Raw genomic sequence first — 13,250 nt, 5'->3', positions numbered from 1 at the left:
AGAATAGATATCATGAATAAACAGTGATTTACTATATGCTTAGTTTCTGTGTATATGTATGGGCCAGGTTCGCCACGTGGATAATATCAGTTAATACAAAACAACAGATTCTATTAAAACAAACAGAACTCGAAATCTTTCAAAATATTTGTTGTTTGTTTTTGGTCTCGATCGAACTTTTTATTTGTTATAACGTTCCACAAAAGTTTTACACTTAAGACTTATAAATATGATTGTGCTGCTACAAATAGTTTTTTTAATTAATAAGTTCGATCATTTAGGATTTATAAGAACACTACATAGGTACTACATACACACGTACACACATACCTACATACGCACTGTAAGGTGTTTATCGAGTTTAATTGAGACCCAAGCATAGGAACTCTAAGATTTATCTGGTAAATTACATATCATTAGACTACCACAGCGGTTGTCGTTAATAAATATAAACAAAAAGTTATCATTCCAAAGTACAAGTTCCACTTTCATATTATTTCGAAATATTTGATAGTTTTAATATATAGTGCGGACAGCATAATTTGCTTCCACAGCCATTCAAATCAAAGGTTTTATGTTTTTCCTTTGAGCGTCAAGTTCTTCAAAATGACTGCACGTTAAATACTCGGTACCGACATTTATTACTCGATCTGGATGACAGTCGTAATAACTAAAGTCATAATCGTGTTGAGAGTTAACAATATATTATTTATGACAATTTATGTGCAGACAAAACAATTAAAGTATGTTACATTATTTATGTTGTGCTTTCTGTAAAATTGAATAATAATTTAGAATTACTGTTTTACCACTCTTTCGCCTAAATATCTGACATTCTTGCCATACTGCTTGAGAAAATTTATATGCCTACTTATATAATGTTCCTACTGTGTATTGCTATAAAGTAACACTAATAATGATGATTTCCTGTCTAAATACTATAATATTGATATATATGAGACACAATTCATCATAACAGTTGTATGTATTTTATTAAAACATTAATCTATTTTATTGGTAGAGACTCCAATTGTATTCTACATAAATATATGCAGGTATATTATTGCTATATGTCATAACAGTTCACGCAATTTATCATTCATACAACGATGTTTTCTTTTAAATTAACTTGCCTTCGTACTAATAGTAGTAGCAGACCGCGTTCTTAATACTGTATACTATAGAGTATACAGTATTAAGAACGCGGTCTGCCATCTTTACTTCGCAGATTCTTTGCATTGCTCGCATTTCGACCGAGTTTATTCTATTTTCATTCTCCTTCTTGCATACCCAACTTTCATTTTCATATATTCAGCGTCGCCAGCTAACCTTTCTGGCTCTCATTCTTTCTTTGTGTATAATTCCATCGATTGCATTTCCCACGTGTTCCTTTCCACATTCACTAAGTATACTACTTACGCATAAATATAAATTAAATAGTAATTATTTATAGCATAAATCTGGAAGTAATCTGTTTGTACTTACTGATAAAAACATAATTAAAATGTATTCCTATTTAAGTGGTATACACAGAAGCAATAGTAAAGAAGCACGTCTACTGTATACAAAGTTAGTTGTATTTACTAATGGAAATGCTTGTAGAAACTTAATGTACAATATGTATTGATATATGTATGTAATAAATATATCAATACATATTGAAGTAAGCGTTGGATAATCTGCTCCTTTTGGTATTCCGTAAAAAATAATTATGTGCAAACGTACTACTAATAAGGGTATGATAATAAATGTTAAGAGATCACAATTTATGTCTTTTCATTTGATAATATACAAAGGCAAGGGGCCTTTGCGGACAATACGTTATAATCAAACGTCTTAATTAGCATATGAAATCACATTACAGTACGACTATCTACATAATTGGCCTGTGTTATGCGCTTATCACGGTCTTACTGCCTCTATGACCTGTGTTTGATATGTCTACATGACTTTACAGTTAAGATTCTCAGAAACGTGACATGTTTTGTCTTTGTCCATTCCGTGACATGTATTAACCTCTATCTAGTCTAGGTATAAAAGTGTATACTGTGAGCTCTATCTACAGTGTTCGCAGTTTTGATGGTTTCTGTAGCTGCGCAGTGCGTATCTGTTTTTGGGGAGAGGTAGCGTTGAGGGAGGCGGTAAGTGGGTGAGGGATGTGTATGAGCGGCGGAAACTTCGTCCTGATGACCCATATCTACGCGCCCCGCCGGCGCCGCACCCTTCTGTCATTGACTTCTCTCACGCACCTCTTAGTATATCTTATACCCCTGTCTGGCCTTTATTAACATTAATGTATAATAATAACGAATATAAACATTGCCTAAAGTAGGTACAGCTCTAACAACATCTCAAACAGAAAGCAGATACTTGGATGGTATGAGACACGTATTGATTTTCTAACACTTGACGCCGGCTAACTACGTTTCACACAGAAGTATGTTGGAAAAAAATATTTACAAACACAACTGACATTATTATTTGGATACCAAACATTTCATTAGTATCTTACTTATCTATACTTACGTTATATACATTGGTGATAATGAACTTTCATATATACTTTAAGACTAAGATGACGTAGTTGTACATATTGATTGTGATGTATAATAAGTGTAGTAAGATCAGTTATTGTTTATTATGTTCTAAGTACCTACTTCTAGGAAATACTGATTGTATTTATTCGTATTTCAGTCATTCGGTATTCAATATTTCGGTTATTTCGTAGATAATTCGTAATGTAGATTTAAGTCTGTTCATATTCATGATTTTTATACTTAGTATTGCATGGCATACGATTTTAAAGAATTTGAGAATGAAATAGATTTAAAGATAGATCTAGAGATTTTTATTGGAACGAAGATACATGCAAATATTAGAATTGGCACTATGCTGTCGTTCTAAGAACATTGGCTACGTTGCTCTAAAAGTCAAAATAATTTAGCTGTCAAATAGGAATGAATGACATTGTGCGGATAAATATGAAGTGACATGTCAAACAGCCAGGTGTTTAGGTCCGACGCTGGAGTTTGTAGGAGCTGGTGCACGTGATACTGACCGATGTGTGCGGGCGGTTCGGCCGCGGGCGGCGGCGGCGGCGGTGGCTCGGTGGTGTTGGAGGGCGCGCTCGCGCAAGCAGCCGCCGACGGCGCATCTTCCGCGGCGCGGGCGGAGGGCGGCGGCGGCGCACCGACGCCGGACAGGCCGGGGGGAGCGCAGAGCGCGACCAGCCGCAGCAGCGCCACGCACCACCACCAGAGCACGGCGGCCAGCGCGCGGGCAGCGCGCCCGACGCGGCCCGGGGCCCTCACGCGACCGAAATACGCGCACCGTTGACTCGTGGAGGGACGAGCTCGCTTCGTCACCCAGGTATTTGTGCGATGGCGTCGAGGCGGCTGGCGAAGCGACGCGGTTGCGCGCGCGCGGCCACACGGCGACTGGGGCGCCGCTTCCGAGAGCACACGACCGCGCCCGAACACTATTTCGGGAGCGACGCTCCTCGCCGCTACCGCCGCCCGCCCGACGCACGCTGCCAATTTTACGCGAAATTGCGGGCGGGCGGTGATGCGATATGTACCGCGGTGCGGCCACCTGCACCTGCGTCGATAACGCGGTGCGCGGTGGCCGTTCAGCCACTATTCAGATCGTCTTTTTTGATTCAATAGATCCGGACGGGGCTGGCGAGGGCCCGGACCTCGTTGCTGACACATGTGGTGTCCGTTCACTCAAAATAGTCACCGACAAACATGCTGCTGGCCCAAGTCAATAGATACAATGTCGTAGCTATTGGCAAGGAAACAGACACTCGCACTATCTCACTGTCTCGCGCTCTCTGTGTTGTGAATTCTTATGCACGGTTTATATTTAGATGTAAAATTATTTCTGATATAGATAGGTGTTTGACATTACGTTGAACTCTCATACGTCGGGAAGCTCCACCTGTATAAATATTCTGTGTCGCTCGAAATGAAACTAAACATATACTATGAAATAACATATTTTCTTCCAAATTTTAAAAATCTCAAACAAAAAAAATATGTTAGGTATAGGGAAACATTTCAAAGAATTGAAATTTTGTGTGATATCACTCATCGGTACCGTTGATATTAACGTTGACTAATACTGAAATACAAAATATTTTTAGGAAAGTAAATACTAATTCAGATCTGTAGACTAGTAGTGGTTCGTTAAAATCAGGTATATATTATAATAGAACACCACCCTGATGGTTAGAGGTTCTAACCCTCAGCGGTGCTCTCAGACTGAAGTCTTATCCGTTGGGTAGGAGTCTACAGCCGCTCCATAAGTCCACCCGCGTATTTAGAGTGTTGGCTGTCGCCCTATTCGTCGAGATTGTAAAGACCAGATAGGAAGAGAAACTACCCTGATAATCAAAAATATATGTGAGAAAAGATTTTTTTTAATTAAGTTAGGTAAAAGTTTAATTTATACAAAATTTTACGAGTGTCATGGTGTTGATACCGACTATGCTGATGTTTTAAGTGAAAATTAGAATAGATATTAATTTTGTCACTTGAAGCTACATGTTTCATCTTTATTTAAAGATAATTTGCTCAGTAGTTTCTTTGGATATCTTATTGTACAAAAACCTCCAATTTTGTTATAATTCATATTCATAACTTATCATAAACTTTTTTATTTCATACAGAATGTTGTTTTGTAAATGAAAGTAAGTTCGCTAGACATTATATTCCTCATATACTATACATACTACCTCAGTCTATATTTTTACAGATTTCAATATATTTAAATGACTATTAACATGACTACTTAGTTTTCTATTAATTTGAGTAAGAAACATTAATTTTGTGTAGTATTTGTTGATCACAAATAATTCGTACATAATAGAAATTTTAGTATAAAAAAATCTGCCAAAGAAGGTTTTGTCTTTTGGCATTGAACAACAAAGATTAAAATATACATAACAATTAATATATACAGGATGTCTGGTGGCATATTTATATTAATATATACAATAGAACGCTTACGCGGATTTCATTTATTAAAGACAGTCTCATCAAATTGTCTTCTATCGAGTTGCACACACTGTTCAAAACAGAGCCTTGTGTTCCGCACCACACGTTGCAGTAAACTTAGTTCAATTGTTCTTATTTATCGTTAAAGGCTTTGTTGTAAATTCACTACAGTTTGGGAATTATTATTGTAAACTTTTTCTGATAGGTAGTACCATAAAAAAAATGGGTTAAATCGAGCAACCTTAAAGCAGTTTTTGAGAGAAAGCTTCACGAAGCAAATCATTCGAAGCTCTGTCCGTGTGTACCATCGCACCATTCTGTTGTGCAGGTTCGGTAAAAAGGAATTTGTAATCTTTCGTCGATAATTCTCACAATTGACATTAGTTGCCTAACCCCGAAAAATTAAAAAAAAAGGTTAAATAAAAAAATCGAGGATAAGGCACACCAAGCAGTTATCTGGGGGCTATACAAAGGTTTTTGTTATTTCGGTTGAGGGTTTTGGGTTTTGGAGACCAGTAATTGAACTTTTGCTTATTAACGTGACCGTTAAAATGGAGAAAACCCCGTAGCTCCAAAAATGGGATTCACAGTTCGAAAACGCTCTAACATTGTTTCACATTTCTTTAGTCTAAAATAATGTCACTTTCTTGCGGGTCTTGAAGGATGTCAATTTTAAAAGCATGGAACATTAGATCCTTTTATAAAATTTCATGGATAATCGTTATTACAAGTTGCAGTGAGGCTGCCCTTTACCGTACCGAATGATAGATTTTCACATAAACTTTTTTCATCCAGTTCAATGTTTTCGGTAGTCCTTGAAGATCGACTGGACAAAGAAACCAATTAAATTTTCACTCGATCCATCACTTATCTGTCAAATATGGAAGTGTGAACAAAATTGTCAAAGAGGGATTACGTACGAATCGTTACTCTTGAAAAATGCCTAGATGGAGAACGCGCGTTACACTTGACCACTGCGACATCATGAATAACGAATCCGCATAATCGCTGATTCCAAAGACATCGCCCTCACCCTGCAACGTTTATTACTTTTCGAAATATTTGTATTTTAAAACATAAACCTGCCACCCGACACTGTACAATAAATGTATTAAACATAAAGGTTTTGTTATTTATACTAATTCATGTATGGGAGCTGTACTTCTGTATTTAAAAAAAAATGTTTTTTGGGGCCAATGTTATACTAATAATGTAAGGTACGGTTACATGAATATAAATAAATAAATTAAAAAAAGTTATAATACATTTTACCTAGTATTAATATAAATTCGCGTAGTTAGTTTTATTATAAAGAACGTGGAGCACGAATTTTCTATTTACATGTTAGTAATAAAAGTGGCATAAAATTCAATAAAGACATGTGGTTATAATTTTGGAAATCTGTGACTAGTACGACATTTAATAGAATGTTAACAAATATAATGTGTCAAAAAATATAATTATTATACTTGAACCACATAAATGTCAAAGAGTTAGTTACAAACATTAATAAATATTACAGTTTAAACGACAGACATCAAAATGTGGTTATGCCATCTGAAATTATAACATATGTGAAAGAATGTAATAATAATTACATTAATTATTGACATTTATTTATTGATATGAATTTTGACGTAAAGAATACACGAATCAGTTTCCAATATTTGTTACGAATCCACGTAGTGAGAGTTTGAGTCGTACTTTACCGAGTTTTTCTGAAAGAGATATAGAGTTTTTTGGAATAAATTCGAACGTGGGTATGCAGAATGTATATGTACATCTGTGTATAGGGGTTGTACAGGTTCGCAGGTCAGGTGGCGGGGAGTGCGGGGTGTGGGTCAGTGCTCCGAGGCTGCGATGCACCGTAGCATGTGGCCAGTGTGCCCCCCTCGTCGCGATGTACCTACCTCACACTCTGGTTCGCTTCATTTTAAATTATAAACGGACAGAGATCTATTATGAAACAAATATTAAATTAATGATACAGTTCCTGATGGCCCTAATAATAATAGTAAGCAAATACGCCCTTGGTATAAATTTCCATTCCGAAGCATTAAAATGACTTGCCCCTGTAGCCTGTGATTTCGCTTCGAAAGATACTTGCTTAGAGGCAGATGAAGTGTGAATAAAAGTACCCGTAAATATGACTTTGTACATGGCCTCCTATGTGTTTCCACCACTTAAACAGTTTCAATTAAAACAGCCTAATATATGAAAAATTTGGACAGCGATTTCCGGAGAAATGTATTATTAGTAATTTTTAAGATATAACTCTGACAGATAGGCAAAATCGCACAAGGCTGCCGTTTTATCTTTTTGCCTCAGATTTGTGAAAACTGCTTTAAAATGATCCACGAGTGTCTTATATATCGGATTGATGCATACTTTCGTATACTTTACAACTAACTAATATTAATAAAATTAGTTTCTAAACTCCTCATTATCATAATTAGGCGTAACCCAGTGAGGGTTATAAAATATTATAATTATTTTATGTTTTGTTATATCTTATTAAGAGATACTGATATTTGTCTCCAATATATGCATATTCTTTTATTATCGTTAAAACTCTTATTATAGTTCCGTTTCACTTTTGTTTTACGAGAATACTTTTAATATGTACAGTCGATAAGTTTTATAAATATTATGTCTTATATTGTATACTTATTTATATCTCTTTGAGACAGAGAGCCTGAGTGCAATGTGATGTTTCCTGCACCGAGTTGCACTTAAAAGATCGTGAGTTCAAATCAGGTCGAAACGAAAAAACTTTACCAATATAACAAAGACTTCCATAAAACGTTTTAAACTCTTTTTACGGTTGTTATTACACAATATGTAAATCAGATATTTATCATGATAATAAATAAGCTTATATATAATATTATTATGGTAAATATTCCGTTTTTAAAAGTACATTGCATAAAACATATCTGTGGCCCGTGCAGTACTATTGAGCTGTGTATCTAATAGTATGTAAAATTTATCTTATTTGTCCTTATAAGTATACTCTGTGCTCGCTGATAATCTTCTCTGTTATCTTATATTTCTTAAGTGTTATTGCGTATCATTTTAGTCAATAAATAATTGTAATGTTTATTAAATGAAAATAGATATATTTTACGTCTCTGTATACAAAAATGACTCCACTTATGACTCAGACCATAGCTTCGACACTGGTTACTTTAAATTTTCATTAGCACCGCTTGCTGTTCACCGATCGTCGCCCGCTGCCACCACCCTCGCGCGTCCTCTCACATGCAATTATACTTTACATTTTGCAAATAAATTGTCCTTTTACCAGTTTCTATGAGTTGAAACACATGCGAACTAAACATATATAGGATCTGTTTCTACTTATAATTTAAATTCTTATCTATATCTTCTTTAATTTAAGTTCTTATCTTGAAGATCACAATAACATTTATTGTAAATTATGTCTAGATGTAATATCGTTTAAATGTACAATCATTTTATTTGTACTGACTAAATAATTTAAAGGCATAGAAATTTATAAAGTTGATGGTCTTTAGATACTTTGTAATACGTCACTAGACGTTTATAATTAGTTTTTAAATATATAAATCGAATTATAAAAAGTAAATATTTGTGTCAAATGCGTTAAAAAAGTGTCAAAATATGATAGAAAAACAGGGAAGTTACATAGAATTATAAGAATAAAAATAACAAATATTTATAGACATTTTTAAAAAATGTAGGTAGCCACGTGAAAACAAAATAAAACATAAGTGATTGAAACATTATAGATACGCGCGTACACACGCCTACGCGTTGAAGTCTTTTCTACGGTATTTGAAAATTCTGTTCTGTGGTACGTGTATCTGTGGGAGTTGACTACGCAACTTATATAAGAAGCCACTAAATATATATATAATACTTTAGGTATTGGTAGTACTTGTTATAATCAATGATAGTACATTAAAATGTACCAGTGTACCTAATAACAATTCTTTAAATTGCTAATCAATTGTAAATTAAATATTGTCCTATTTGTCAGCGTAACATTTGGTAACATATTTGTTTCAATTTCAATTAATTTTCAATCAATAATGTTGTCTTTGATATATAGAGAGATTTGATGTGATAGAATAGAGGGTTTTAATCGATATCTGTCGAGGTTTTCTCTAATGACTACAGCATTTTCAAGAAGGATATGTTTAGTTTTCTTAAGTTTGGCAATACGCACCTCTGGTGTTTCAGGCGTCTATAGACGTAAGCGTTTATTAGCATGGATGTATAAGCTTAAGGCGACCATCGTGTTATGTATAAAAAATATTAAATTAAGCATTCTAGAATGAGTATAGTTCCTTTTCTAAAATTAAAATTTTTCCGTCTAGAGTTTGTAAATATCAGGTAAACATATAAATATTGTGGAAACTAATGATGTGGTGACATAAGCTAGTCAGTGGATTATAGAGGCGTTTTTAGAAGTACAAAATGTAACAACAATAAAAGGCGCTGTCCTTCGCGGATATATAATAGGTATATTTGATTTTCCAATCATAATCTTGACGGCCTCGATGGTCTAGCGGTTTAACACACGGTTTTACTTCTGGTCGCGAGATTAATTTCTCGCACGGTATAGGCATTTTGCATTCATGAGTATGATTGTTTGTATCGGTCTAGGTATTTTCTATATATATGTATTTACAAGAAAAAATATCTATGTATATATATCAGTTATCTAGTACCCATAACACAAGCTCTGCTTACCTTGGGATTTGATGATGTTGAGAGAATTACCAGGGGTATTATTACCCAAGAACAGTGAAAGTGGTTATTAGGTTGATTAAACAAAAATTGCGGTCGGAAGGTGTCATGTTCTCGTATGTGTCGATACAGTGAGCGTGGTGTGTCGACAAAGAAAGAAAACATGTGAAAATTGATAAATGTCTGTCCACAATCGACAATCAAAAAGTAGTTGCTATATATTTTTTAATATACATACCGATTACAATATTACCGTAATATCTCGATATTACGGTAATATTGTAATCGGTATATATGGTATTAATATTTCTAGTTCTCGAACTAGAAATATTAATAGACAGTAAGACTCCGTTATTCTTTTTACATTTATATAATGGCGTCATATTTAAAAATGTAACTAATAATCCCCTATGTCTCACAAGTTTAATATGCCTGAGTGTAATGGATCTCGCGCCCACTCATCTTTGCTAATCTGCTTCGTTCAACGTAACATTCATAAAATAATTAATAAGTTTAGAGAGATATATTTTAATAAATGCATTAGTTTGTAATACTTCTCAAAGCCTCATTTAAGAATTCATCGTCAACTTTTCAAATCTGTATTTTCAATTTATAAAACATTAATGTATATGTAAAAAGATAATTTTGAACATTAAAGTAATGTAAATAGTAACTGCAATTTTTGACATTTTCATATGCAATAAAATAATTACTTATTATTAATCTGTGTTCATTATAAGAGAGTTTATCCAATTTTAAACAAATTTGTACATCTAAATGTGAAGCTCTTTTCTGAGAATATAAGAATCTTATTTTCAGTCAGTCTAGCGGTTTATCACACTGCTTTACTATCTACGGTACCTAGTTCGATTCCTCGCATGGTACAAACATTTGTATTTGTGAGTAAGATTGATTGTATTGGTCTAGGTGTTATCTATGGTGTAGTATGTATGTATTTACAAAATAAAAATATATCAGCTGTCTAGTACATATAACAGATGCAGAAGAATGCTAGTTTAAGACTAGATGATGCTATGAATTGTCTAAAGTTATTATTATTATTATTCATAACATAATACATATTATTCTGATTTCCATATTGCTTTATGTTTAGAATACACATTCACTATACAAAATGTAAACTTTTAATTTACTTTATTAAAATGCATTCATATGTATGTGATGAGACTAATTTACAGGATGACAATAACTGCTCAGAAAGCAGTCATTGAAACATCGTATCAGAGTTTTATATATTTATCTGGGACATACGTCAATCATGTTGGTATCATAATAGTAGTTTTCTTGAGCTAGTATGTCGTGGCTTCGTCAGCTATTGAGTCGTGCTAAGTGTGGGCTGTGGCAATATCATATGAGTTATCTGTTTACGTATGGTGTGGAGCGACGACCTCGTGCCGTTGCCGTCCGCCGCCAGCGCCCCGCCCCGCCCCGGCGCCCTCTTCGTGGTGCTCTTATCAGACCGCAGTCGGTGTTCCGTTTTGTTCTCTTTGGTTATCGAAATATTAACGCACACTAATGAGTATGAATGTTCCAAATATTAGTAAGTACTATCTTTCACTTCGATATTCATATAATTTGTGGTCTGCTAGACCAGTGGAGGACCCCAGTAAGCAAAATACTTGCCAAACAGTAGGGATGTGTAATTTTGTATATTTAATTTTATTACAGACGGACGCAAACTTGTGAAATATTGAAAGTAGATTGTTTAATATATTTCTGAACAAAGCTATCTGTGCAATTTCGGCAACTTCCTGCTGTTATTTACTAGAGTGATTGTATTAATTAAAGAATTTGTAGTATTTCTTTAAACAGAGTATTAGGTGACAGGTATCTCTAGAATTGCTCTAGTGCTTTTTGCCCTAGTATTTTCTAACGACAATTTATCAAATAGTTTAGTGTACTGTTTTAGTATGCAAGTCCATCCAGATTTGTATCTACATATTCAGTAGTCCATTGTGAAATGTTGAACATGATAATAACAGAACATCGCAGCTACCAACTGCATTGATACCATAAAAGTTAGTAACGGCTCCTTTCAGATCTTCGCGTGTCATCACGGTGGCCAAGTGACTTATAGGGTTTTAAATAAAAATTTCGTCAGTTACAGTTACATTCAAAATAAATGCAATACTCGTAAGAAACGAGCATTGTGTGTGATTTGTGTCTAGTAGGTATATTAAACATTCTAGAATTGAAGAAGGAGTATAATAGTTGTATATTTTTAACTATTCTATTGATTGCTGCCTTTTACAACTTCACCGAACGATAGGTAGCGGCTGCCTGACAGATGCGACTTTAGTCTGGGGTTCAAGCATAGGGTTCGAACATCGACTCAGATCATTGTAATTTTTATCTCCATTTGATTGGACGAGTCATCAATTGGAAAGGCAATAATTTATAATGCAATAACATTTTTAACCAACTAACAACTTTGTCACCATAAAAAGAAATAATGAATATTCAGATTTCATTTATTTTCTAAGAATAAAACATATATGATCTTGACTCATGTCTATCAGTGACTAACTAATGTCCTCCAAGCATCACTAAATGTGTGACCTTATCTAAACGTGTAAGCAATACAAGAATTGTATTGAATAGTCATAGTCGTATTCAGTAATGCTCAAATGACTTGATTCTTTTTTTATTAAGTGCTGTTCATTTTATACCAATATAATAATTAATAAGTATTAGTTAGGTAATAATACAAAATTGTTCATATCTTGCTATATAAGTTGTGACCCGCGAGTTCGTTTGCTTTGTTAAGATAAAAGAGAGTCAGTTTCGGTGATATACTCTTCACGTTAAATTTCATATGTTTAGTGGAAAAATGTAGTAAATGGACAGACGGACACACTTTGTCATTTTTTAGTATGGAAGTAACGATATGGATTGTATAAAATATGTAGATAATGTTAAATTAATGACTTACGTCATTACCAAACTTACCTAATATCCTTTTATCCTTTGAAAACGTTTGCTTCTATACAAAAACATGAGGTTAATCATCTTTCACTAAACAATAGCATTGCTTGGAATTATAAAGTCAGAAACACAATAATAATATACATGGTCTTTAATATTTCACGGGTAATGCAGTTGAGTAAGTTTAGATAACCTTGCAGAGACCTCTACGTGTATACATCAGGTTGGTGCACTTAGTACTTAGTGAAGTCAGATGCAGTGACGCTACGTTCGCGCTAACTGCAGACGATATTGCAGAATGCAACAGAAAAATATTTTTTCGACGCTAGTTGTTACCCATGACTTCATCAACCATGCTTTTATGAGATAAATTTTAAATTTATTTTAGTATTAATATAATGTTATTTACGAATAAAATAAATTTTGTGTTGAATTTTACAACAATATAATATTGTGTTCAATTAATACTAATATCCCTGAACAATTCGTATGACACCATCTAGTCCCAAGTTAAACTATGTGTCATTTGTGTAGTAATAGACAACTGATACAAATACATATTTTACATAATAT

General features: G+C 34.1%; 1 pseudogene; it reads right to left on the bottom strand.

Annotated features, from left to right (window-relative positions):
• The window catches only part of LOC131848080 (uncharacterized), a 51,682-nt pseudogene extending 38,650 nt beyond the window's left edge, over window positions 1-13,032 (bottom strand).
• Between the last annotated feature and the right edge of the window lie 218 nt (window positions 13,033-13,250).

Source organism: Achroia grisella, unplaced genomic scaffold (assembly GCF_030625045.1).
Source record: "Achroia grisella isolate CSIRO2021 unplaced genomic scaffold, CSIRO_AGI_Agris_v1 utg546, whole genome shotgun sequence".
NCBI lineage: Eukaryota > Metazoa > Arthropoda > Insecta > Lepidoptera > Pyralidae > Achroia > Achroia grisella.
The sequence above is the reverse complement of the archived record's forward strand: the minus strand, read 5'-3'. Positions and strand labels throughout refer to the sequence as shown.